Here is a 24,682-nt window from a genome sequence, read left to right as displayed (position 1 = left end):
ACAGTGGCAGGTCTAATAAATCACGTGTTTATATGTATGTAAATATTAATATAGTTAGATGATAGGTACAGATATATACATGTTAGATGATAGGTACAGATATATACATGTATATGTATATATACATGTATATATACAGATATATACATGTATATATTCAGCTACTCGAAGGAGCTGATGTACAGTGGAATATACATGTATAGATATCTATACATGTATATTCCACTGTACATCAGCTCCTTCGAGTAGCTGAATTATAAAGGAAACATACAAATGAATTTTATAATAAATAAATCAAAGGTAAAAATCCCAATTTAAAATTTAAGAAAACATGAACCATGCAAATAAATGTATCAAAATAATATCATTTTATTATTTTATATTCTGTGTGTCTCATTATATAATAAATAACATTATACATTATAATGAATGGTATAAATGGTGTAGGGAGTTGCAGCTTGAATGTCTTTTTGTATCCTTCATACTTTAGCATCTGTATCTATACCTGCTTTTATAACCAACTTTGTTTACAAAATTTTTCAAAGAATTGCAGATAAAGATACAAATTTAAACACTTTATCAGCTATTAAGATGTCATGTATGTTGGCAAATCTGTTTAATAAAATGTGATTGAAGAATCATTAAAAAAAGAAGAGTATTGCTTTATCAGCTATTATGAAGTCATGTATGTTGGCAAATCTGTTTAATAAAATGTGATTGAAGAATCATTAAAAAAAGAAGAGTATTGCTTTATCAGCTATTATGAAGTCATGTATGTTGGCAAATCTGTTTAATAAAATGTGATTGAAGAATCATTAAAAAAAAGAAGAGTATTGCACCACAAATACCCTTCCTCCTGTATGTATTCTAGATGTCCACTGCTAATTTTTTTTTTAAATTAAGATTTATTTATTTTTGCATACAAGAGCTGGAATATAGGCCAGAGGTGTGGGGGATAGGGGTGAGAGGATTCACCAGAGACAGAGCGGGGAACAGAACAGGCAGATCTACTGAGATACAATGCTCAGGGGAGCAGCAGGCAAGACAAGAGAGGTCTGCTGCACCAAGTAAGTTAGTTCCCTGGCAGGGGATGGAACTCATGCTTCAGTGGCTGTCAATAGCTTCATAGTGCTGAGACTTAATCCTTTGTGCCACCAGGGAGGAGGCCCCACTGCTAAATTTCTGGGAATATTCCTTACTTCTGTTTTATAACCACCATCACAACTTAAGTCCACTTATGTTTAATTTTTTTATATGTATGTCTTTATTGCTTTCACTATCACTGAAGTTTCTGTAATGACAGGATTCAGGTCTGCAATGAACCTGAAGTGCCTGAATTCAGTAGACTTATAGTAAGGTAGAATGAATGAGTAAATAGTAAATAGTAAATAGTAAATAGAATGAATGAGTAAATGAGTAAATGATCCATTTATAAGGAAAATAAACTAAGTCTTCAATTAATAGAAAATACCCAGGGTAATGGTGAAGTTATCAGTCTAATTATGTCCACTGGCTAATTAATCTAAAATAACAATGAGTGAAGACCAAGAATATAAATGTAAAAATATTTATTCTGCAAAATAATTAGATGCTTTCCCACAAGACAATCACAAGTAGATTTATTTAGGGTTTTGGTTTTTGCAGTAAAAGAGATTTTTAGAGTCAGGGATTTATAGTGCCAGCCTAATTTCTTATTTTTCAAATAAAATCTCAAGAGACCACTCTTTGATGATTCCTACCTTGTAAAATGCTGTATACATTGTTTTTCAAAATTGATTGTTCTGCTTTTCAGATCCCTAATTACCTTTCATGTCTTGCCTCCAATTTTTCTTTTATATAAATACATCTGTAGCTACAAATCCAAATATACATATGTGTATATGCAACAATTATAACTTCATGTCTCCCAAAATGTCTCCATGTTAATATCTCAGTGCATAATTCCTCTAAGAACATATTTCTCTTTATCCTCTTATAGTGTTTAACATGATGAGTATTAGAATATCATTGACAATAATCAATGGGATCTGAGAAGTGAAACTGTATCTGATAATCAACTCACAAATGAAGACATACATATTTTTAATTATTTTAAAAATCTCTTCTCCATAAACATGAATTTTTTAAAAAAAGAACCTCTAATTCATTAAAATAGTGAAAATCTCATGCACATTATAGGTAACAAAATTTAATGTAGGTGATGTTCTCATCTGGAGATATAAAATTTAAAAAATATAAAGGAAAACATATTTAGCTCCATGCTTCAGTTTCTTCATGTACAGATGAGATAGCTGAATTATATTATGTTGTATGAGTTATTTCAGCTCTATAATACTATGACTATCATGTTCTGACATCATCTTTTCAAATTCATGATTTTAAAGCTTCTTTTGGACAAAGTTTCTTGGTTTGAGCTTGATTTGAATAAATTGTTTTGATGATTTTTTTTTCATAGAAGATCTGGGGTATAGAGCAGAGGTGTAGAGCTGAGACAGAGTGGGGAGCAAGTGGATTTACTGAAATACACTGCTGAGGGAAACAGTGAGCTAGACAGGAAAGGTCGGCTGCACCATATGTGGTTTAGCTCAGGTTGTATAGGCAATATCTCTGAGAACTAACCTTTAGGCCACCAGGGAGGTCCTGATGAAATTGTTTTGAAGCTGGATATTAGGACTTTCTTATCAAGCTTTTATACCTGGAGTGGAAAGGACCATTAAATCATTGTCATGAGAAATGGCAATGATATTCATTACACCATGATTTTTAATCTTTAAAACTAAGTTTTACTAGAAACCAAAGAGGGGTGTTTGATCTGGGCATAACCAGTCTTTACTGATCTAACTATCTCTCCGGAGATGTTGAGACATGTGCTCTTGCCGTGATCAGTCTTGGTTGTCAGTGGTGTTAAATAATGTAGTTGTCTCAATAAGAGAAGGAATATCCATTCTGGCTGTACTATGGCTACTCCTCATTGACTGTGGTACAAGCGTTGTATCAGCCTTTGAAGTCATGACCTTATTGTCTGTGCATCAGCAGCAAGGGGCATACACTACCACCTGATACCCAGTTTTTGGATGGAAGGATAGACTCTTCCAAGAGCCAACTTGTGGAAAGTTAAATATCATCTTACTTTTGACATTTTTGTCTCACACCCCTTTTATTTTTGGGTGATTTTTTTTTCATTATTTTATTCAGAGCCAATATCCTGCTTGCTATTAGCAGGTTTTATTATTATAAATTATAATTCCCACAATGAACTTTTATTAGATAAATTGTTGTCTTTGTGCATAGTTTGCTGCAGACAAAACAATATCTGTTTGTAAAAATGATCTCTTTCTGGGCCTCCCGTGGTGGTGCAGCTGTTGAGCGCTGGGTTGTGAAGCTGCCCGAAGCCTCTGCAGCACTGGTTCGATCCCCGGCTGCTCCCCGGCCATGGGAGGAGGGTCCCACATGGCGCACAGACCTCTCCTGCCACCTGCTGCGCCCCTCAGCAGTGTACTTTGGTCCTTCTGCCTGCTCTGCTCCCTGCTCTGGCTCTGGTGAATTCGCTCACCCTCCCGCACTTCTGGCTGTACCCAGTGCTTGTATAAATAAATAAAATAAATAAATCTTTAAAAACAATCTCTTTCTATTACTTTATAGTCAGTGCTTTTTATGTTTTACTATAATGCATTTAATTCAATCTATATTTTTTAGTGATATTAAACTTTGAAATGTTTAGGTCATCTGAATATGGTCTTTTTCCTCTTTGCTTATAGCTTTGTCAGTTTGCTATGAGAAAATTGGATTCTCATTGGATTTGGGGAAAAACTTAAAATCTTCATCTTTACAAATATGATTCATTGCTGGCCAGTTTTCAAAGTGCTTGCCTCTTCATTTTCCACCTCATTTTATCTTTCATTTGCAGTGACTTTCTTTCTCATCATCTGCATCAAACCCTTTCTGTTTCTAAAGAGCATTTGCTCTTTTATCTCATTATCATACTTCAGGTCTTAATGTAAATGTCACCTACATAAGGATCATTTGCTATATCAACAGATAATAATTAGTGAGAAAATGAGAAGTTTATTTTGGTTTGTGAACTACAAATTTCATGAGTGTGCCTTGAATGACTTTGTTTCTTGAACTGAATGTCAATGACTTTGATGGGTTTTGTCCAAATAGTTTTGGATAATAAATTATAAATTACTGCAAGAGGGAATTTGATGTGGTACCAAAAGCTGATCCAGTTGAGACATTGATTTGCTAAAATGGAAGTTGTAACTTTTGAAAATCATCGTAACCTAAATGCAATTTGCTTTTAAATAATTCAAATGTAACCATTATTCTTTAACCAAATATTTGCAAAGATAAAAATGAATGCTGGAATAAGTGAGAAAGAATTGTCATGGAGAAAATACATGTTTTGTTTTGTTTTCAAAGAACACCAGTAAAATTGGTAAATACACAATGGTACATGGACCTACTGGGATATTGTACCAGTTAATATTATTCACTTCTTTATTCCAGCAGTCCTGGACTAAACATTATTTTTTTAACTAGTCATGAATTTAGCATACCCTCTACTACATTCTGTATCCCTCCATTTACACATTCAGAAATGAAATCAAGATTTCACTCCTTATTGATCTTCATTTTCTGACAAATCAAATGACTTTCTTGTGCCTGAATGAATTGTCCTTTAAAGGAAGGCAAATAATTCTCATATTTTTGCCCTTGGCAAAAATTTCCTCATTTTCTATCATTGATAACAATCTTGAAATAAATTATATGTAGTGTGCATGATCTTTGATGCAGTTGTGCCACCCAATAACACCTATAATTGATTTTGAAATATTTCATCAAGCTTGATATTTTAACTGTAAAATAATAAATGTGTAGCTCCAGAAAATATTAGTATTTTTCCCCAAATATGTGCATCTTCAAAACTCAGTGTCAATTTTCAGTATCTGGATTCTCAGTTTAAGTGGGGTGAGATAATGTATTGATAGTACTTCGAACTATTATTTTCTTTTTAATGCACTATTTTAATAGATCATTATAACTGTATTAAAAATGGCATCATTAGTAAATGCAGGCTTGAACATTTCTCTCTCTTGTATTTTTTTCACATGTCCTGATCTAAGTGATATTTCTGTGAAGCCCAACAAATTATTGTTTTTTTTTTTTTTTATAAGCAGCTTGTCTCATGTACATCCTTGGCAAGTATATGTCCCTAAAACAGATTGTATCTTTACTCTGGATATCTTTCTAATAAAATCTTCACCCCTTTCCATTTGACTCTCTGAAATAATAATTCTCTAATATTCTTATTTCTCTTTTTAAATAATTTTAATCTGGAATGTTTTAAAAGAATTTTCTTGCAATCAAAGCAGATAATATCTGGTTGAAGAACTATAAATAAAATCAAAATACATTAACAATTAGATAATTGTTTGGGTCTTAATGAGTATTTCCTCCAAAAAAGGAAACATGGGTGAAAAATATGAGATTAACCTTTATAAAAGAATGGTATTCAAAATGCTATTAAATCATTAACTTTGGTAAATAGGCATTTAACCTTTGTCAAAATGCAACAGTGTTTAACCTTTGTGTTTAAAATAGTGCTCCTATTAGGTATGCTTCAATTGCTGCAGATCAAATAGGAAGCAAACCTGCCTCTTGACCTGAAATTTAAACTAATCCTGATGCTACCTTTGTAGGAAGTTACACCAAAGTTTGTTGAACTTTATTTTAAAACAGCTTTTTTTTTCTTTTTTTTTTTATAGTTTTGCAAACCTTTGCATATATCCCACTTCCTGCCAGGTAGGGACTGTTCCAAAATACTGCAATGAAAAGCTGTTGCTGTTGTATTTGCAGGTTTTTTTTTGGAGGCTAGAAGCAAAGAACATTCTCTTGAGAAAGTATATTTTAACAGTAATTCTAGCCAATTTTTGCAAACTCAGGAGATTTAGATTAACATTTATAGTTTAGCTTAGGGAAAAGTACAATTCTAATATCTTGTCATATTTACTCACTATTAAGTTACAGTCATGAAGGATGAAAGACAATTCAATATGCCTATTATTGGCATACCAACTGTGTAGAAAGCATAATTGAAAATCAGAGTTATTTTTCCTCCACCCATTTGCATCAGTTACTCTTTGTGACCCACTGATACTTTCTAAGTGATTTTCCTACCTAATTAGAACACACAGTACTGTCTTCTGTGTGTTCTGTAACAGATGCGATATTGCAAGCATCTCAGGGGAAGGATGCTTTTCTGAAAGATGCTTACCTGTACAACCAAAAGGTTTGCCTCTGAAAGTCTAAACACTAAAGCACAACTTTTCCATAAATAGGTTCAAGTGGGAGATGAGTGAACTGGGTGCTGGTGTCCTTAGTTGCCTTCTTTCCTTAAGTGAGCAGGTCAAGATCAAGAACCAGAGATTAAGTAACCTTTTAATGTAAAATCATGAGGGATAAATTAGGGAAAATATGTTCATTCCCCTTGTTAAAAAAAAAATGTGTTTCCTTTCAATGTGTGTCTCTGTAATATAGTCTTTAATACTGTGCTGAGGCCATTATTTTACTTGCACTTACACATAATTTTTATTTTATTTTTTTAAAGATTTTATTTATTTTTACATAGAAGTACTGGGGTACAGGCCAGAGGATTCACCAGAGACAGAGTGGGGAGAAGAACAGGCAGACTGACTGAAAAACACTGCTGAGGGGAGCAGAAGGCAAGACAGGAGATTGCTGTGCCATGTGAGTTAGTGCTGCAGTGGCTGCTGATAGCTTCATAGTGCTGAGACTTAACCCCTTGTGCCACCAACGAAGCCCCTACATATATTTTTTTTTTAATGTGAAAGTTTCCCACTTCCTCAATTTCCAGAGAGAGAAAACAAAACCTTAGAAGAGATACCATCAAGAAGTACTAGGGCACCGGCATCAAGTTCCAAAAGTTTTCAAGAGGTTTTAGTGATTTGCACTTTCTAGGTGGCTGATTCTCTCAATTTCTGGTTCTTAACGGTCTATTAACTTTTTGGCTGAACTCCTTTTGAAATGATAGCCAATTAAATACTGTAAACTCCAAAATTGTTGACCTTTGGGTCTGCTTTATTCAGGCCAGTATCCTTGACTCTTAGAGCACTGCCTAGCTGAGATTAAGGGCTTCATACTTAATGATTAACTTAATGATTAATAATACTTAATGATTAATATTTAACAATTAACAAAATGTTGATTATTAATGTTACATTTCAACATACATTTCATAATAGGCCAATGAAACCGTCAAGCCAATGAAATGAAGTATTTGTTAAAGAAAGTTTCTGTATTTAGCCAATGTGTTTAAAGATAGATTTGGTCTCAGGAAGTGATTAAAGCAGACAAAATTGCAAGAAGAGCATTTCGAACTTTTGGATTTCAAAAAGGAAAGAGAGTGGCCTACTTTGTCTTATTGTAAGGCTTGCTTAAACACACACACACACACACATTTTCTCGTTAGTCAGTGGGATATGGTAGGAAAATGATTTCCTCCACTCTGTCGATCTTTGGCTGGTTCTAAATATTAAACTGACAAAGATTGACAGAGTTAAGGCATGCAAAATTATTTAATATAAATTGTAAACAGATAGGAGTCTTCATGAGGAAATAAATATGTGAATAAATAGCTAAACCTGGTATTTTAATGAAATATTTGATGACGAGTGGATATTGCTGCAAAATATTTAAAGAGTATGAGTAAGTATAATAAATTTGGGGAAAGTTAGGGAGGCTTGTTTTTTTATATTCTTGTTGGCATCCTTTGTCTTCAGAGATAAGGATGCTTCTTTTTTCTGGATATAGAAAGGGCAACTCTCACCAGAGGGTTTTATGACCTATTTCATAGGAAGAAGGATAGGGGAAGGTCATACTGACCCCATTTCTGCTATTTTCTCCAACTTCTTCAACTTCAAATATGCAATATTCAGAGTTGTCATATTTTGGGTCAGTATGTCTTGAAATATTCCACTCACAAGTGGAGGTTTACTAAAGGAAAACAGAACATTTTTTTCACACTAATTTTAAGGATCATATAGAGTTTGTTTTCACATAAACTTTTATTTTCTAGAAGTTATCTTCAGAAAGCTGTTTGAAGACTGCATTTTTTTCTCAGTTTTCACCATGTGGAATGAACTGTTTTAGTCAGCTTGACCCAGCATAACAAAATATCACGGACTAATGACTTTCACAACAAACATTTATTTTTCACAACTCTGGAAGTTCAAGATTCAAGTGCCAGCCACGTTGGCAAGGCCCTTTTTTCTTACTTGCAGACACTGGCTCCTCACCATATCCTCACATAGCAGAGAGCAAGCTATGGCATCTCTTTCTTCTCTGATAAGGGCACTTGAGTGTCCAACCCTCTTTACACATCCAACCCCAAGTATCTCCTAAGACTTCATCTCATATTCTATTACAATGGAATTCTGGGCTTTCACATAGGAATTTTGAGAAGATACAACTTAAATTATTGAAGACTTTAAAATGAAATATTTCATTAGGATCTACTTTGTACCTACTACTCCCAAAAGTTCTTAGATGTATTTTTAAGTTCTTATTTGGCCAAGATGGCCTTAAATATTTTTTTCAAATTGACTAAATTGTAGAAAAATTTCTTCCCGACTTCAGGGAGGTTGCTATTGTAAATTCTTTCTCTAACTCTTTGAGATACTTGTACATTTTTAAAAATAATGTTCTTGCTCATTTTACAACCCCACAATAGCTTTCTCAAGGACTTGAAGTTTATTTCTTTAAAATGCAGCTATCAAGAAAGGTGGTTCCCCTACATCCCAGTCTCTGTGGGAGAAGAGGAATATAACTGCATGGATGCCAATTAGCAAATATATTATAGAAAACATATAGAACACTAATTCTTGAGGAAAAAATTGAAAACTCAGCAATAACTCAATGTCTTCAAACATTCCATTGATTAACCTGCCTTCTGATCATTTTCTACTATCTCACCCAGGAATTCAAAAACTGCTTGCTTCTTGTTTTAGCAGAGTTCAGTTCAAATTGAGTCCTGGCATCACTTCTCTCTCCTACTAAAATATCCTTAAATAAACTCTTCCTGACATGTTTAACTGTGTCTGGTGCAAAATTTGCTTTGACAGATTGAGGGATAAAATTTTGACTAAGATAAAGCTTTTGAATTTGAGGTTAATTGATACTGAGTTAGACAAAACATCTAGACTACTTTAAAAGAAGTTGATTGATTTTAGTAAAAACATTCTGGAATGTCTATCCATTTCCCCTTAATTGAAGTGTTTTTGTTGTTGTCGTTGTTGCTTTTTGATTTTCCCTTAAGAAGCCGTCCTCACCTAGAAATAGTAACTCTCTAACCACACTTGTATTAGATGACTTCACCCTTAGGGAATCATGATTGCTTGGAATACACTGGTCTCGAGATAAATCCAGCACATGTTCTCTATTCCAAAGATTTTTAAAACATGGCATCATAGGATCTCTACTAAAACTAGAGTAAAGTTCATAACTTGTGGGTAGTTTATGAACTACCAGTTTAGATATACTGTAGACCCACTAGAAAAAATTAGAATCAGTTTCTGGGTTTTGCTCCAAAATTACTTTACTGCTGAGATCATATCAGAGGAGGTTTACATCAAGGAGATTTATTTTAAGGACTTCACTAGTATTGCCCCACCTAGAGGTAAGACTCAGAGGTGAAATTAGGTTATGGAAAAATTGATATTAACACAATTGGTATAATCATGCTGGCTGGATTAGAGGTAAAGCAATGTGGTCATGAAGGTATACTTTTTTTTTTTTTTTAAGTATACCTGGATTTAAACTAGACAAGTTCTTTAAGGAAGGCAAATTCTCATTTGTAAATCAAAAGGCACTTGACAGTACAGAGAAAATATGGACTAATCAACCAAGGAAAAATGTCCTATAGTTGTAGCTACTCTATGTAATCTGGGTTCTCTGTGTATTTTATGGGAACACACAACCCTGAAATATATAAAAGAGATCTAAGTTTAGGATAAGCCTCATAGTAACACTGAATTCTGGTGCAATCATTTCAACAAAATCAGAAAGACATTGTACTGAAGCAAACTTTCTTAATTGTTGGCTACTGGAACAAGTTTCTGGATCCTTTCTTCACTCTCCTCAGGGGAAAAAAAAAGATTGACTCATAAAAACAAAACATATGCACAGAGTCTGCCATTTAGGTGCCAAGGGAAGATTAAAATAATGTCCAAGTAAGCAGAGAAGAGAGGGTTTTTTGGGGAATAAACAGTAAGTCCAGGTGGAATTAATCTCATCCAAAGATGATTTGGTAACAAAACAAAAAAGCAAAGAAGAATGCAATCTTCGGGCCTCCCTGGTGGTGCAGCGGTTGAGCGCTGGGTTGAGAAGCTGCCCGCAGCCTCTGCAGTGCTGGTTCGATCCCCAGCCTCCAGGGAGGGTCCCACATGGCATGCAGACCTCTCCTGCTGCCCGCTGCTCCCCTCAGCAGTGTACTTCGTTGGTCTGCTTGTTCTGCTCTCCGCTCTGGATATGGTGAATTCTCTTACCCTCCTGTGCTTCTGACTGTACCCAGTGCTGATATGAATAAATAAATAAATCTTAAAAAAAAAGAAAATAGCAATGTATGCAAGGCTTTCTTATAAAAAAAGAATGCAATCTTCACCAATATTTGTGTTGGTAATTATGCACAATATATATTATACATATATAACAATATGAAAACAATATAGTGATGGATATATAGAGATTTTAAACACAAAGATTATAAAAACATTTGCTTTGAAATTTAAAAAGTCCATAAATACCTTTTTAGTGGAAGCATCTTTTAATTACCCACTATCCAATATACTACAGCAGTTTGATTTTACTGGTTTTATATGTATATATGTATATACTTTTGAAATCATTATCATAATCATGTATATGAAATTGTATATTACCAATAACAAAAAAATTCTGTTCCATATTAAAACCTCTTTCCCCTTCTTGTTCTCCTTGCCAATGCAAACACTGATCTGCTTTCTGAAACTATAAATTATTTTTCATTTCCCAAAACTTTATATATTATGGAATATATATATATTATGGTCTTTATATATTATGGTCTTTATATATTATGGAATCATACAGTATGTTTTCTTCTTTATATAGCTTCTTACCCTGTATAATTAAGGGATAAAAGATTAAGGATAAAATATTGTAAGATTCATATTGTTAAATTTATTAACACTTATTTTTTTATTAATAAGTAGTATTCCATTGTATGGATATGTAATTATTTAATGAACTTTTGAAATATATGTGGGTTATTCAAGTTGTAAGCTAATATATACATATATATGTTCATATGCATATATGTATATATGTCTGATATGAATAGTTCTGTACAGTCTTTAAATGGATAAAGGTTATAATTTCTATTTGGTAAATGAGTGGATATGGAATGGTTGGATCATATAGTAGGTATAGGTTTATTTATTGTTTTATAAAATTGTTGAATGTTTTCCAAGGTGCTATAGTACTATACATTCCCACCAGCAGTTCTAATTCTGATATATCTTGATTAAAATTTTCTGTGGTCAATCCTTTCCTCTTAATTTTGGCTATTCTAATACCCATTCAAATGTGTGTTATTGTGTATAACATTAACAGATATAATACACAGTCTAATGTGTATTATTCTTATTGTTGCTTAATGTGCTTAATACACAGTTGCAAAAGTTTATTAATTTAAGGGTATTTTCATGTACGCATTTGCCATCTACATACCTGATTCATGGTGTGCCAATTCAAATTCTTTGCCCATATATATTTTTTCTTCATTATTTATTTTCAAGAGTGCTTATATACATGAATTCCAATCCTTCATGAGATTGGTAATGTGAGATAGGTAATTGTGTTTTCCTATTCAGTTTCTGGTCTTTTCATTTTATTGTCTCTTTTGGTAATTATTTTTAAAGTTCATTTAATAAATTAGTTCTCTGAATTGTTGTTAATTCAGTGTTTTAGCAGATATTTATTTGCCTAACCCAATATCTCAAATTACTTTCTACTATTTTTTTATACCTATATAGTGTTTGATGATTTACTTTGTGCCTGTCTATTTAGGGGTTAATATTGAATATAGTTCAAAGTAAGTATCATCCCTGTTTTGTTTTCATTTTACATATGGATTTCCCATATTTCTAAGGATCATTTTTTTTCAAATTCCCTTCATTTACCAACAAATAACCTTTGCACCTTTCTTGAAAATCAGTTATACATGTGCATTTGTGCACACACCTATTTCTGAACTTAATTTTGCTCTTTCAATCTATTTGCTTAACTTTACGCCAGTGTGATATTGAAGACTAATTCTCAAATTCCCATTATATAAATACTTCAAGTGTATTTTTTAAAAAATGGTTATTTAGATAGTTGTCTATTCATATATATTTTAGAATCAATACCTACAATATTCAGTGCTAAAAAGAAATGAGTTTCCAAGCCATGAAAAGACAAGGAGAGATTCCAAATGCATATTACCTAGTGAAAGAAGCCGGTTTCAAAAGATTACATATTATGTGTTTCCAACAATATGACATTCTGTAAAAGCCTATGGAGACAGCAATAAGATTAGTGGTATTCAAGGGCAAGTGAAAGGGAAGGATGAATAAGCAAAGCCCACAGGACTTATAGGGGAATGAAACTATTCTCAATAATGTTATTATGGTGAATCAATGCCATAAATTTGTCTAAACTCATAGAACACAACACCCGAGTAAACCCTACTATAAATTATGGATTGGGGTGGTGATGATATGTCAACTTAGGTTCATCAATTGTAATAATTGTACCACTCTGGTGAGATATGTTGATATGTGTGTTCATTACATCTACTCTACCATTTAATTTTACAGTTCCAGGAGGTAGGTGCTATTTTTACTGAAATACATGTTTCTGGCACTCAGTGCCTGGACAACAAAATTATACAGCAAATTGAATTGGAAGTTTGACCATGTGTATTTTGTTTGTGTGTGTGTTTGTGCCTACACACATGCTTGGTTCTTTGTATATCTCCAAATTCTGTATTTTGTTTAGAAAATGAACGGAGCTTTCCATGCAGGCCCACACAGCTTATATTCTATATATAATTGTAAAAAGTGTGTTCCTACATATGAAGCAAAGTTTTTTAAATCAAGTGCTCGGGAATAATAAAAATGATGAGGAAAAACAGAAGAACAAATTAATTTGAGGCCAGAGTAGAAAACCAAATTCAAAGAAGTCTTAATGCATACATATGTCAAATCACCACCTTGTACACTTTAAATATATTCAAGTATATTTATAAATTATTCCTTAGTAATGCTAGATAATTTTTGCTTTTAGAAAATATAATTTTCCTCTCTAAAAATGTTTACTTGTGTTAATATATAGTTAAATTATGATTTTCATTTTTCAGAGAATCAGTAAATAATATTTATTGTTAATAAAAACCCATAATAAAACAAAGAAGCCACAATACTCAGCAAACTAGGACATGGAGTCAAGGTTCTTTGAAATAAGAAAAGAAGAACAAAGCATTATGATACAGAATGAACAGGAAGTTAATCAAAGGTATTTTGTTCATAGTTTGAATGATGATCATAATAATGCCAGCAAACACTTATGCAGCACTTATTATATTCTAGGCATAACTTTCACGCTCATTTCATTCTCTCAACAATTTTGTGTAGCAAGTACTATGATTATCTCTACGGAAGAGAATAAGACAACAGACACAGAAAGTTTAGATGGTTGATGATTAATAATTAAGTAGAATCTCCCACAGAGTGAAATAATGTCTAAAAACAAAGGTATTTGAGTTACTGATATAATTCCATAACTTTAGTGTTACTCTGTTTTTATGGGGAAAAGAGATAATTCTATAAATAAGATTTATTATTAATATTTTAGAGTTTTATAACTGAAAATATTACTCATATATTAATACAACAGGTAATGAGGAAGTAAAACCCCTGTTGGAAAATAGGGAGAACTATTTTTATATTTTTTTCAGAACTATATTTCATTTTCTACCATAAACACTTTATTGCAGAAAGTTTAACTTCATATAAGTATTTTACTGGTTTAATAAATATGAATTTTCAGTTGAATGTTTGGGAGAGGTATTAGAGTATGCATTCGTACTTCATAGGGAAATTAGTCACTGGTTGGTGTAAAGAAATAACAAAAACTCCATTTTAAAACTAACTGCTATGTCTGTCTCTTCAGAAATATTTTACTAGAACACTAAGTCACATTTTAATTACTTTGGTTAGAGAGAAAAGTTGAGGGGGGGATTAACAATGATTTTCCAGAGCAAACTGATATATATCATTTCTGGACTTACATAGGTTGAATTGGCAAAGCAAATTTCAAGAAATATTTTTGAGATGTAATTTTCCATTACAGTGGGAAAGTTTTCAGGTAGCTCTACAAATATATCTTCCTAAGTCTGATATATCTACATTGGGTATGGAAATAATAAGGTGTTTTTCATACCCTTTCATGCTAAGAATTAGGTTACAGAGATCATTTAATGTGGAATCCTTATAGGAAGTTACTTATTCTAAATAATCACTAGACCTAATTTTTTCTGCTGGTTATTAATCACTTAAGAAACCAATTGGCAAACCTCTCTGGTGTCATAGGGGTTAAATCTCAGCACTAACACCTCTGAGGCTTAAATTTGATTCCTGGAGAGTGAACTAACCACATGTGGCTCAGCAGACCTCTCCTGTCTCGCCCACTGCTTGCCTTAGCAGAGTATTACACTAAATCCACCTATTCTGCTCCCCAGTCTGTCTTTAGTGAATCTTCTCGCTCCCTACACCTCTGCCCTATACCCCAGTTCTTCTATACATAGATAAATAAATAAATAAATAAATAAATAAATAAATAAATAAATAAGAAAGCAAATAATTCTCCACAGCTCCTTAATTTCCTGTGCCATTTTACTCTACATGTAATAGAAAAAAATCATACACATAAAATTTATCTCATTTCATAAAGTGTAACATACACTAGCATGACATGCAACAATTTATATATGTGTGTGTGTGCATATGTATAAATTTGACTCTTCCCCCTTCACTGGTAAATGAAATTAGAGTCCAACAAATGGAATTGTTTGAACATTACATTGGAATAGATATTTAGAGTCTCAATTCACAGCTCTTAGACTGAAAAGTCCATACCTCATAATCAATGTACTATTTTGTTTTATGATGTGCTCCTCAGCTATTAAAGGTCTGATGATCACAACACATATAAATTTTGTTAATTGAAAGCTAAGCAACTCATGTACCAACTTAGCAGTTTATAAGGGAAAAAACACTTTATCTTAGACTTTGCAAAGTTGTGGCCATCTGGAGGATCAGCATGAAATTTGGTCTCCATATTTGTATTAGTGCAAAGGTTAGTCATATTTTCTGTGTCTAAACTTCTTTTTGCAGGGAATTAGACATACACATTTTCTATAATCTTTTACCTCTTGTGGTATGCATAAAATATAATAAAATATGGGAGAAACATGATAGTCAAAGCAATTATTGGTGCTAGGCATGTTAGGGGGAAAAGGATGTCCTAAAGCTAATTCCATACAGGCTTTGTGGACTCCACCCCCACCCCAGGCCAAAGCCAAAGACACTGGGAACTCCAAATCCCATCCCCACCAAAGGGAAGGTGGCTGGGACCTGAGGGTGGGGTTAAGCAGCCAGGTTGGTATAAAGGCAGACACGTGGGCTTTGGAGGGGTTCCCCCATTTTGGCTCTCCGCCAGCTCGCAGTGTCCGGCCAACTCTGAGAGTGCCTTTGGGTTTCCAGGTTGGCGGATCGGGTAGGACGCATTAAAGACTTTATTTCCCTATTTTTTTCCTGAGTTGTACATTTTTTTTAAATTTTTTTTCCTTGTAAATAAACCTTTTATTAACCTTTTGTGTATGCCTGTAGTGGAGTATTAATAAGTTCCTTTTAAGCGCGCGGGTGAGGACCCACAGCCAGGCAACCCGTTCAATATCGGGGCTGCCCTATAGCAGCTGGCACCCAATGTGGTTTCCAAGCCTCACCTGTGGTTGACCAGCCCAAAGTAATTTTTCTTGCGTTGGTCACCATAAAGCGCACTAAGTCTGCATGACTCAATTGGTGCTAGGCACATCAAGGGGAAGTGAAAGACATTAAAAATTGAACCATATCCATAAGGTATATTTCTTTATCTTCTTGTTTATTTCTGGAGATCATTTTGCTGGAGGACTGCTTTGGACCAACCATTTACTACCCACTGTCTTTTAAAGAAATCATTTACCTGTGCTTTCAGTTTCCTAGTTGATAAAGGAATCTAAGTCTCATGCTAATCACCCTGGATTTCCATGGCTAATCACGCCATGGAAAGAGAAGAAAACCTCTGTATGTTTTAAGTATATATTTTTATGCAAACAAAACACAGACACACAGTTACATACGCACATTCACACAATGCTTGAAAACTTTTTAACATCCAAAAGAGTCAAGAAAGAGAAAAATATGAACATATGGCATTGCTAGAATATTCTTATTGAAGGAGCGTTCTTGAGAAACTTAGTCTTAAAAAATGGTAATTTGGGATTTGGAAGAAACATGCACTTGCAACTGATATTAGTGAAATAATTTAATTTCTTAAAAGTGTTCTTAATATCTGTGTGATAAATTTGGTTATGTTTATAACAGCATAAGGAATGGTCCTGTATATGGAATTATATTTGATAGACATTTTGAAAATGGATTTTAGGGATTTCTTCTAACTATTCAACGTCAATTCTCAAGTAAATTCATAATTCTCTTAATTACTCAAAATATGAATGCTAATTTTTATGTTTCATTAGAAATTTAAGTTATATTCAGATTTTATTCTCGAAAGAAATAGTGCAAAACACAAGAGATTGTTATGTATGCTTTCATTTTAATAGTATTTTATTATTACCTTAATTTTATCTTAATCCTTTACGTTTTCTTACACTTTCTCTAACCATCCTCACCATCATCAAACTTCACACTCATTTTATTTTTAACTTCTTTGACAGATTCTAACTCTATGAAGAAAGACACATAGAGAGCTATGACCCGAAATTTTAGAGTCCAAAATATAGTTTACTTGAAAGAACATATGGAATATCTCGAATATTGTATTTTTTTGAAGCTGGCTTTGTTTGGTTTCCAGCTGTGTTCTTCAAGTGGATCAGAGAGCAGACAATTAATTGGTGCTTCTCTGAACCAAATAGCAGTACTGTGCTTAGTTGTCCTTCCCAATCTTTGTGGCATTGAGTCTTGTGATGCTATTATGTGAGTGTTCTCTGGTGGAGGTTGTCCTGGGTCATAACTTTATTTTGATAGCACAATCACTCATTCTTCAAAAGTCAAGTTTCAGACGACATATATTTTCTGACATTGATATACCACTGAAGAAAAGGTTAAGAGAATGCTCATGAAAGGATTTTCATTTTTATAGTATATTTAGAAGTTTCATATTTAGAAACATAACTAAAATAATAATTACCAAACTAAGGGTGTGGCTGATAGGATGATTTTTTGTAATTACATTAAAACAAACACAACAAGGCAGGTGAATTCAGTTAACAGTATTTTCAAGTCTGAAGGAAGAGAAGAAGCATATAACAGCTAGTGAATAATATTTTTATGATTCCTCCAAATTCAGTTCTCCACAAATTCTAGCCATCTCTCAGAAATCTGCTGAAAAAGCTTGGAAAGCCTTTTTAGATTTTTTGAGAATGGAGAAGCATAAAGAAGAAGGGACTGTTCTGCTGCATCTGCTCTAGAAAATGCTTTCCAGAAAACCACTTTATTACTCATGAAAATTGACCTTGAGTAAAACTTCCTTTTTTTCCTTAGAGGAATATACTATAGACTTGCAAATATATTCTAATTAAAATTAGGTTATTTGGGGGACTGTTGGAGTGGGGGAGGGGGAAAATTTAGGAGACTTGATAGAATTTAATCATCATTACAAATTACAGCACATTTTATGTCCTTGTATTTAACTGATGGTACTCTCATAAAACACATTGAGAAGTGCACAATATTTGCTGTTTAATATTGCCTTGGATGTCAACACTTGCTGTGGTATACAGAGAATGTTATATTTACTTATTTTCAACTCTCCTAATTCTAAATTTGTGCGTTCTTATTTCTTCCCTTTCTAACATTCTTGTCTTTCACCTTGGCTACTACTTTTCACAGTGGTAAAAACATAATATTTTGTTCATTATTCCCCTTATTCACTTCAGTTTTGTACCTATTATGTTGTAGTTGGTAGTGCTGTAATTCCTGTTCTTTGTATTAACCAAAATAAACCTAATAATTTCTCCAAGATCTTATGTAATCCACTCCAGTTTAAATGATTGCCTAATTTCTGGCAACTTCTGGTATTTAAACATAAAAATGTTTGTGGTGAGAAGGGGTACTCAAAACCTGTTATTTCAAATTATGTAGATCAGATATATATCCAAAATCATTCAGTGTATTCATTGTGTTTTTTATAGGAAAAAGAAAATTTCTTAACTCCCTTACTCACAATGTCTATTTAAAAAAAATGATTTAGATTTGATCTCTAAAATATCTTTTGCATTGTTATTCTACTTCCATAATCCAAAGATAGGCTCTCTTTAATTAATTATTGAATGATAAAGTAAATTGGGGCTTAGATTATAGTTGTGTCTAAATGAAGTGATGGGTAATAGGCCATGGACTAAGCTTACTTAACCTCTTCCTCCCTGACATCCAACTGTGTTACTCAGTTACTTGAAGAAATTTTATTGTGAATACAGAAAAAGCAATGCAAAGTTATATTTAATGACCCATAATGTTTTGAACAAAACAACATAGGGAAGTTTGGTAAGCCTGTTTTAGAACTGTGCTGAAAAAAATCCTTTCTTCTTGAGCTGTTATTTTCAAATAGACTAGAATCCAAACCAGCAGAAAGGTTTAATGTATCTATTTCCAATTACTCTATAACCAAATTTGGCATTTTACAAATTCAAGATAAGGAAAAGCTTGCAAGGATAAGTATGACCATTAAGAGTCAAGGAAGAAATGAGAAGGTCAGACTCAGTGCTTCAAAATAATTGTTTTAGACCATTTACTATAGGTGATTTTGACATAAATTCTACAGCTAACACTTGTACAAGAAAGCTAAACAGGTAAAGGAGAATTTATTCAAGGATACAGCAATAGTGGGGAGAGAGAGAGTAGAAGTCTGAGCCCAGTTCTGCTGAAAAAGAGTAGGATTCTTTTTCAGTGCTGGGGTTGTGGGCTACCCATTGACTTACCCAAAGAAAAAACATACTTTTACGGGCCTCCCCTGGTGGTGCAGCGGTTGAGGGCTGGGCTGCGAAGCTGCCTGCAGCCTCTGCAACACCAGTTCGATCCCCGGCCGCTGGCGAGGGTCCCGCATGGCGCGCAGACCTCTCCTGCCGCCCGCTGCTCCCCTCAGCAGTGTACTTCTGTCCTTCTGCCTGCTCTGCTCCCCGCTCTGGCTCTGGTGAATTCTCTCACCCTCCCGCACTTCTGACTGTACCCAGTGCTTGTATAAATAAATAAATAAATATAAAAAAAAAAAAAAGAAAAACTAGCAATTTAAAAAAACAAAAAAAAAAATACTTTTACTTGCATATTTGTGACAGAAGGTATAGTTTTACCTCTTGGAGCAAGGTCTCACTGAAGTTAGGCTCCTGTTCTTCCAAGGAGATTGAGTGATAGAGGCTAAGTCTTCTTCATTACTACATTTCAAGGGAATGGCTCCCATATTTTAGAGAAAGAGAGTTTTGGATTGTAAATCTGGCAGGAGATTTAAAAATATTTTTACATATCAAAGGGGCTGAGAAAAAAAATTACAATGAAGCAAGGCAGACTTTTCTAAAGTAAATGCTTTAAGGAGGGAGAGGGACCTCTGAGATCAGGTTCTCTGGATACCTTAAGGACTGAAAAAAAGCTCATCGGGCTTCCCTGTTGGCACATTGGGTTGAGTGCTGCACTGTGAAGCTGTCTGCAGCCTCTGTAGCATGAGTTCAATTCCCAACCAGCCAGGGAGAAACCCACATGGCATGGCAGACCTCTCCTGCCTCACCTGCTGCTCCCCTCAGCAGTGTCTTCGGTCCGTCCACCTGTTCTGCTCCCCACTCTGTCTCCAGTGAATCCTCTCACCCTTCCATGCCTCTGACCTGTACCCCAGCTCTTGTATAAATAAATTTTAAAAATCTTAAAGAAAAAGCTCATCTAACGTTCAGTAAAGCAGAGGGAAATATTAATACCATCTTAGGCAAAAGGAGTGATTGCCTGAGAGCTACCACTAAAACTGTCATATTGACTAAGTAATGTGAAGTACATAGATGATGTTCGACTCAAATACCAGAATAGCTCTATAAAAAGATAGACTGAACACATATGTAGGTGTTTTTGTTTGTTTGTTTGTTTTTCTTTTTTATTGCCTGGTTCTAAATAAAGAAAAGAACAAACCTTGAATTTATCCCTTAGAGATGTAAATCTTAAATGAAAAACAATACATGTTACTGTCCTAGACACAAATATTTTCTGTTCTCACTCTCATTCTCTTAAAATTCCATTGCATATAATGTGCCTTACATAGATTAACCTCATTTAATTTCATTAAAATATATTAAATCCTACACAATTCTGGGCATTGAACCTGGAACTTAGGAATCATAGATAAGAAAAATTAGTCTTTATCTTTGAGTTTTTTTAAAGATCATCACTAAAATCCCATAGGCAAAAAGGTAGTTATAGTATCATGGGTAAATATTATCATAGTTTCAAGTATAAACTGCCAAAACAAACATTTAACTTTACTTTGAGAGAAGGGTAGATCAGAGAAGACATTCCACACTGAATAACACTTGGCGCCCACTACTCAGGCTATTACACTTGCTTTCAAAATTCCATTGAAAGTAACCCTCTAAAGTCTCCAAACTCCTTAATATATCTTCAGTCTGGCAATAATTTGCCTTTTCACATTTTATCCTTCACTATAATTGCACTTCACAAAGCCAGCAATATGGTTCTTATAATTTCCCACAACTCTAATTTTGTTTAAGACATTTCCTCCAACTAAAATATTCCTACTCCACCTATGTATTCAAATTTGACTTCTCCCTTAAGTCCTCATTTCACATCTTTCAGGAAATGGACTGAAGAGCATCTTGAAATTATACATTATAGAAAATCGTTCCACTACTTGTCTTTCTCACTGACCTTTTCATTATGCTTTGCTTTTGGTGAAAATACCCTCCAACACATTATTTGACTATTTCAGGTCTAAATAGTCTTCCTTCCCTAATACTTAAATTGAAAAAAGAACCTATTTTATTTTAAACTCTGTGTTAATTTAAATAGTATTATCAATAATATTGATTTATTCCAATATAAAATGTGACTGAATAAATGGATATAAATTACAATCTACTTGAGGGTAAAATTGTTTTATTCCATTTTGTAGCATCCACAATTCTGACAAAGCAGTTATCTATAATGTAGTTTCCAAAAGAACGATTGTTAATGTTTTCTGTCTTTATTCCTATATTCCGTAGATTTGTTAGAATGTCCACACCAATAGATATTAAATAAGTGATTATTCAATACTTCAAATAATTATTTCCATCTCTGAATTCCTTGAGCATTATCTGTAAAATCCTATGAATTATCTTCCTTTGTTTCTCATTGCTTCAGTATTTTTCTCTTTCACTCTTCTGCCCTCTGATTTTCAAAATTAATGTAAATCTAATCCATATAGAGTTATAAATTTACCCTCAAATTCCTTGCTACCTAACATCAGTCCTAATATAAAGGTGGGAAATAGATTCTTCAGTGCTTGTACTAAACAATAAAAGATGCACAAATTAATAGGCAATCTCAGCCCCATCTTGACTTTATTCTGACCAGCTGATGTCTATTTTTCTAATGAAAATGAGCGTTTGAATGTGAACCTCTCTTTTAAAAGCTTTATATTCTCCACCCCATTTTCACATTATCTCCTTTTTAGCTGACTCCAAAAATAACTGATTTTTGTCTTCCAAAGACTTACTCTTTGCACTTCTTCCAAGATATCTCTCCTACTTTTTTTTAGACTACTTCCAGCCTAAAGAAAAAAAATATATATATAAACCAAATGCTCTACTTGCTAATGATGTGGACTGCCTTATGCTTTTTTTCTGGGAGAATAATATTGTCGAGGTCAGGACCTGTTGTCTACCCTAACATAGCTGACAATTATCACTTCCTCTGCTGGGTGATAGATCATTGAACCTACCACTTTTTTTCTTTTATCTGAGATGTACATGCACTAAAAATAGTGCAATATGATAGAAAATGTAAATAAGACAAAGGGAAAAGTTCATTTTTAGAGGCATGGCTTTCAAGACATAATCTGAATATAATCCCATCCAAATTGATGTTCTATTGTGTTTTTAATTTGTATTTGTTTTGGTTAGTTATGAGGTTGGGCATTCTGTTTTTCCAATAAGGATTAATACTAACTTTACAGAAAAGAGAGTATAAAATAGGGGTTTGCAGAAGTATAAATTATGGAAAGATATATGGGTTTTTTAAGAACATTATGCAAATACTGCATTTCATCATTTTTAAATAAATAAATCCTATTGTGAGATAAAATGACATACTACAAGTTAGTTTATGCTGTGTAAGGGAGCTCTATCAGCAGCAACTGGAAAATGACTTCTGACAGTATTTTTTTATGTTTGATTAAGGCATTAGAAAGTATCCCTAGCTACTTTTTTAGTTAGAAAAAAAGTAGTACTTCAAGACAAATTCATCTATTAAAGCTCAATTAGCCTTTAAATAAAACAAAACAAAGAGCTTGCCTGATGTTAAATAATAGTAATAAATTAATTTTAAAATAATATATGTTAATATTTTAATGTAAATCTATAATTAAGTAAATTTTACTTACTAATGTGTAAGTTGTGACATTAACTGCCAAATAATACAATCCATTAAAAATTGGTATTGACACCAACATTTAACTGATGGGTACAAGAATGAAAGAATCATGGTTTATATAGACAATGCCACTTTTAATAACCAATCCTCTTGGATATTTGATGTATCCAACAGGTTTTGTCATAACATTTCTTGGAAATTGAGATGAATTGTACTTTATTTTTGTTGAAAGTTTAATGATAATCTTTGAGAATTCAAATATATTATCTTTGTGACTAATGCTGAATAATTTGCTTCTTTGACCTACATTCACAATACAAAGAATAAAGAGCACAATATGAAAGATTATTTGTTAGTACTATAACTTAAGTATAGTGTTTTTTTTCCCTCAAATATGTTTTTCTTAATTTTTGATGCCTTCCCTTCCATCATAATTGCAAAACAGATCTTCCCATTATATTAATTTACCTCTCTACCTGTGATTTACCAGTGTTGAACAATGCATTCATTATCATCACTAAAATTGAGTATTAATAGAGACATGAAAAGTGTTGTACTGATTTCACAAAATAATGATTTTCATTAAATCAAGATAACTTCACTAGAAAAAGCTTTTATATCCTAGCTAATCTGTTTCTGCAAGACTACAGTACTAATTTCATGCCTCCTCCTATAGTTATAATTCCTTCTAGTTTTTTAGGATCGTTGTGGATATCACTATAATTAAAGTGATACACCTCAATATTCCTATAGTGTCAATGGCTCTGACTAGCTCAAATCAGCTGTTACTGGTTCTGACCAGCTCAAACTCTCTGAATCCAGTTCTGATGTCAAAAATTGGTTCCAACTGGCTGAAAATGGCTAAAATTAGTCTGACTTGTTCACACTAACTGAAATGGAAACTGACTGAAAATATCTAAAACTGAAACCAGCTGACACTGGCTCCTACTGGCTCAAACTGGCTGACACCAGTTTGTACTGGTTTAAACTGGCTAAAACTGGCTCAAACCAGGTGAACCCTATTCAAACCAGCTAGAACCAGTTAAACTAGCCAAAGCCAGTTCATGCCAGTTATAACTGGTTCTGACTGGCAAAAACTGGGTCTGGCTGGCTGAAAAAAAAAAAAAAAACAACTGAAACTGAAACCAACTGACACTGGTTCCAACTACCTAAAATGGCTGAAACCAGTTCATTCCAGTTTGGACTGGTTCAAATTGTGTGAAACCATTTTCGGCTGACTAAAACCAGTTCCAACCAGCTGAAACCAGTTCTGACTGGCTGAAACCTCTACATACTGTTTGAAACAGTTTCAGCTGGTTCAAACCCTCTGAATCCAGTTCTGATGGACAAACACCAGTTCTGACTGGCTGAAAACAGATGAAAATGGTTCTGACTTGTTCAACCAACTGAAACTGAAACCAATAGACACTGGCTCCAACTGGCTCAATCTGGCTGAAACCAGTTCAAACCAGCTGAAACCTGTTCCTGCTGATTGAAATAGGTTTTGAACCATTCAAACTGGATGAATCTCATTACAGCTGGCTAAAATGTTTTTCTAACTGACTCAAACATGTCCTAACTGTCTCAAATCATCTGAAACCAGTTCTGATGGTGTAAAGGGCGGACTGGACACAGTGCAGGTTTTCTGATCCCATGCAGACCAGGTAAAGGAGGAGTCAGAG

Source organism: Talpa occidentalis, unplaced genomic scaffold (assembly GCF_014898055.3).
Source record: "Talpa occidentalis isolate TD23 unplaced genomic scaffold, MPIMG_talOcc4v2.1 talOcc4.6, whole genome shotgun sequence".
Taxonomy (NCBI): Eukaryota; Metazoa; Chordata; class Mammalia; order Eulipotyphla; family Talpidae; genus Talpa; species Talpa occidentalis.
The sequence above is the reverse complement of the archived record's forward strand: the minus strand, read 5'-3'. Positions refer to the sequence as shown.